General features: G+C 39.3%; 2 protein-coding genes across 6 annotated transcripts in view; one reads left to right on the top strand and one right to left on the bottom strand.

Moving 5' to 3' along the window:
- The window catches only part of LOC143028603 (uncharacterized), a 210081-nt gene that overhangs the window by 94720 nt on the left and 110361 nt on the right, over positions 1-5000 (bottom strand). Inside the window, exon 1 of one of the 4 annotated variants that reach the window (XM_076190943.1) lies at positions 4007-4363. The exons of 2 other annotated variants lie outside the window; for them this stretch is intronic. The gene's annotated coding sequence lies outside the window, so the exon portion shown is untranslated. Of the gene's footprint in view, positions 1-4006; positions 4364-5000 lie in introns of those variants that run through there. One more of the 4 variants, XM_076190941.1, reaches the window with a different exon arrangement.
- The window catches only part of LOC143028600 (baculoviral IAP repeat-containing protein 2-like), a 74176-nt gene that overhangs the window by 6089 nt on the left and 63087 nt on the right, over positions 1-5000 (top strand). The window lies entirely within an intron of this gene.

Below are 5000 nucleotides of genomic sequence, written 5' to 3'. Positions count from 1 at the left end.
ATCGTAATAACACGGAAAGACCTAATTTGGGTGGCACCAAGCATCAGTCTATTTCATCTACCAGAGCTGACCTCGGGGTGGTGTAAAAGAAATAAAAACAAACAAATCATGGATAAATAAGCAATTCAATAAAAATAATACGTACACACATATATATATACACGCGCATGTACACAGATATTTGCATACATGCATGAAGTCATACATACATACATATGTATATACACATACATCTTCACATGTGGAAATACACACGTATATATATGCGATGGTGACCTAGAAGAGACGTGACCTGATTTGTGGGACGGCAAACTTTGTTGGAACACTGCCCCCACCTTTCCTTTCTCCATCCATCGCTGGCCTGTTTGAGTATTTCGACACACACACACACACACACACACACACACACACACACACACACACACACACACACACATATATATATATATATATATATGTATATATATAATATATATGTGTATGTATATATATATATATAAATATATATATATATATATGTAATAAAAACACTGGGAACGTGTGTTTTATAAATGCACGGTAACCACTTCAGAAAATAAGCAAACGGAGCAGAGCGCTTTCGTATATTACATCCAGTGTAAATTACACTGGATGTAATATAGGAAAGCGCTCTGCTCCGTTTATTCATTTTCTAAAGTGGCTACCTTGCATATATATATATATATATATATATATATCTATATATATATATATATATATATATATATATATATATATATATATAATATTAATACATATAGATATACCATACATAGTTGCATACATACATAAAGACTTGCATACATGCACTGATACATAAATATAAACACGCACGTGTACGTATGTGTGGGTTTGTGTACGCGCTCGTTTGTATGCACACTACACTCGTCTACGCGATATATAATCTATTTACAAAAAATGCAGTCGTTACAATTTGTCATTGCTGTTCCATGTGGGACAAAGATGGCTGCAAAACTTGATTACGCCGCGTTCGAGTAGGACAAAGAGTAGGCCCATTTTCCAGATGAGATCTCAATACATACATATACCAAGGCTTTTTCCCCCTTACCAGGGAGGTAGCCAAAAAGAAAAAGGCATAAAATCATTCCCACCATTTCCATCCCTAAATACACTCCACACCCCTCCCATCTGAGCACCTCCTGAATGACGGGTCATCCCTGTACCTTGTCCACTGCCCTGGGTCAGAAGCAGTGTCGCAAGACAGCACATCCACAGCAAGGCCGCTTCATTAAATAATTTTCCAGATGAGATCTCAATAAGAAATAAAAATATAAATTAGTAAATAGGTAGACAGGTAAGATATAAGAAAATTGAATGATACTAATTTCATTTCTGTTATATATTAGCTCATTCCAAACGGGTTTATTAAAATAGTGATGTTTTATATTCAGATTTCTTCCTCCTCCTTAAGACTATCGATTTATTAGGATTAAACCTGTGTGGACCCTAATTTTATGTTTAGCTACTTACTGTTCTACTCCGCACACCCAAACGTGACCCAAAATATATTGAAATCATGCAAATTCTTCTTTCTTTATTCAGATTATTTTATATATTTCTATGTACATTTTTCTTTTATAATCTAATTTATGTTTTGTCTACAGACTTGTTATAATGAAACATCGATGAAAGCTATAGTTGCATACATTTGATATTAGTCAGATTCAGGTCTCCCCAACAAAATACATTTTCTAATTTACAACAGGACTATCCTCGAGGAGAATGATTTTATGTTTATAAAAATTTAGTTAGATACTGATTATCAGAAACAGTTTGCAATATATTGAGCATGCGATGATTACACACACACACACACACACACACACACACACACAAAAGGCATTTGATAAGGTACCACACAAGAAAGTAATAAGGAAAATAGAGTGAATAGATATCATCAGAGGAAAATTATTGGAATGGATGAAGGCTTCCTGACTGGAAGGAAAATGAGAGTAGTAATTAGAGATAAATTCTCAAATTGGGAAGAAATGATAAGTGGTGTCCCGCAGGGATCAGTACTGGCCCCGATCATGTTTGCCATATACATAAATGACATGGATGAAGGAGTAGAGTGTTATATGAATTTCTTTGCAGACGACGCAAAAATACTAAAGAAAGTAAGAACGGAGGAGGATTGGAGCTCATTACAACAAGACTTGGACAAGATCTGGAAATGGACTCAAAAGTGGGAAGTGAAATTCAATATCAAGAAATGAAGTATAATGGAATTTGCAAAAAAGTAAAATCAGAATATCGAGAGATTATAAAATTGGTGAAGAAGAGGTAAAAAAGTAAACTCGTAAAAAGACCTTGGAGTGATGATCAGCAAAGACATGACACCGAACAAGCATATTATTAAATTAATCGGAGAAACCTACAATTTATTGAGGTCAATAAAAGTGGCATTTGTCTATTTGGACGAGGAAATGATAAAAAAAAATTAACTACACTAATAAAACCAAAACTCGAGTACGCAGCAACACTATAGACACCCAGTACCAAAAAGAATATAAAAAATTAGAAAGAATACAAAGAGCAACAACAAAACTGGCGCCAGCTCTTTTCAAAATGACATATGAACATTGTCCAAATTAGAATTACTAACTCTGGAACAAAGAAGGTAAAGAGGAGACCTACTAACTATCTATAGAATTATGAAAGGAATGGAAATCTTAGATAAGAATGATTCATTGAAATGGGACTATGGAAAAACAAGAGGACACGAAAAGAAACCAAAAAAAGATAATTACAGAAGAGATCTGAAAAAAAATAGTTTCCCACACAGAGTGAGATACTTGGAACAAATAAGACAAAGAAACAGTGTGTGCAAACACTATTCAAGATTTTAAGAAGAAATTTGATGCTGAAAGATACAAAGACGGGTCACCACGAGCATTGCTCCCTTCCCGTGTAATACAACTAGGTACAACTAGGTAAACACACACACACACACACACACACACACACATCTGACTAAACTTTTCCCAAATTTATCGATTAAACACGAATTATCACATTAATATATATTTATATCCTGACGATACTGGGGCAGTTCCCATAAATCAGCTCAATATTGATGAGAAAATAACAAGGGGAACGAACAGGTGTAAAATAAGTAAATATAGAAAAAATATAAAAGCAAGTATCCATTTTATGGAATTGCGAACGGCAACGTATATCATCGGTCAATATGGCATAAGAGAATCCATAAAGTACCAGTGCTGTTCCCATAGAGGAGGACGCCAAAATTCCTCCAGAAGTCGAACGATTGCGCCAATATCTGCCACGGTACTCCTGCAAACTTCTCCACCTTGCCATTACTCCAGTTTAATCTCCCTCTTCCACATTTGACAGTAACATAATTAATCTTCTCCGTTCAACAAGTTGACTGGTCAACACAAAACCTTCACTGTGCGACATGACGTCATATCGACATTTGTTCGATATTTACTCGTTTGCATATTTATCTATTTATCGGATTATGTTTTTATTTGTTTATCTGTCAGTGTATCTAACGAACACTTTATATATCTCTGTTTATTCATTTAATCGTTTATCTGTACGCATTCATTTAATGACCTAAGTATTTTTTCTGAGACACATCGGACAGGTTCTTGACATGTGTTGGATTGCGTCAATTTGTCATGACTTAGGTATGGATGACCGTAATATGATGATAATGATAAATATCATTAAATTTTATCGATCTTCCTTCAATGTTAACGTTGCTGTCGTTAATATTATCACTGAAGTTGCTGTTATTAATACTTGTGTTATTGGTGATTGTTATTGTTGTTGTGATTGTTGTTGGTAGTTTGGTGGTGTCCCGGTCGTAGTTAGGGTTGTGAACGTGTAAAAAAGAAATTACAACCTTGCCTTCAGGTATAACACAAAAATAAACATCACAGCAATATATAACCTGACTCCCAGATACCCGTGACGAAGTCAAGGACAAGATGGACCACACCTGTTGCGGAGGACGGTGGGGCGGGGACGGGAACGAGGACGGGGCGGGGTCGGCGTGCGTTCGACGTTCGGTGGGCGTCCTCCTCTCGGGTGCCCTCGTGAGGCGCCAATGTCGGCCGCTTCTCCAGCGAATCTGCTGCTGCTGGGCGGTCAAGCCGATACCGCGTTGCACCTGCGCACTCACAGCCGGCGTCATTTCCTCGTCTTCCAGTCATTCCTCCTCTTCCTTCACCTCCTCTTCCTCCACCTCCTCTTCCTTCACCTCCTCTTCCTCCACCTCCTCTTCCTTCACCTCCTCCTCCGCCTCCTTTTCCTCCACCTCCTTCTGTTCCTCCGCCCCTCCTCCTCCTCTTCCTCTTCCTCCTTTTTCTATTCCTCCTCTTGTTCCTCCGCCTCCTCTTCCTCCACCTCCTCTTTCTCCGCCTCGTTCTCTTCCTCCTCCTATTCCTCCTCTTCCTCTTTTTCCTCCACCTTTTCCTCCTCTTCCTCATCCGTTTTCTCCTCTTCTTCCACCTCCGCCTCGTTCTCTTCCTCATTCGTTTCCTCCTCGTCCTCCTCCCTTGTACCTTCCGCCCTCTCTCACCTCTTTCTCTCCTCCTCGTCCGCCTCATCCTCTTCCGTCCAGTCATTCATCTTTTCATCCTCCTCCACCTCGTCCTCCTCCCCTTCTCCTCCCATCCTCGTCGTACTCCTCATCCTCGTCCTCATTCTGTTCCGGGTCATCATGCATCTTTTCATAATCCTCCTCCCTCCCTTCCTCCCTCCCTCCCTCTCTCTCCCACCTCTCTTTTTCTCATCCTCCAGTCCTCTTCCTACTCCTCATTCTCATCCTCTTTCGTCACGTCATTCCTCTTTTCATCCACCTCCTCCTCCTCCACCTTTTCTTCCTCCTCCTCACCCTCAAATTTCCAACTCTTCCTACTCTTCTGCCTCTTGCTCCCCTTCCCTTCCCTCCTCCTCACCCACCTCTTCCATCCTGTCTTCTTCCTCTTACT

Source organism: Oratosquilla oratoria, chromosome 9, assembly GCF_046742065.1.
Source record: "Oratosquilla oratoria isolate Oo_2021 chromosome 9, ASM4674206v1, whole genome shotgun sequence".
NCBI lineage: Eukaryota > Metazoa > Arthropoda > Malacostraca > Stomatopoda > Squillidae > Oratosquilla > Oratosquilla oratoria.
This window is presented reverse-complemented; position numbering and strand designations above follow the sequence as displayed.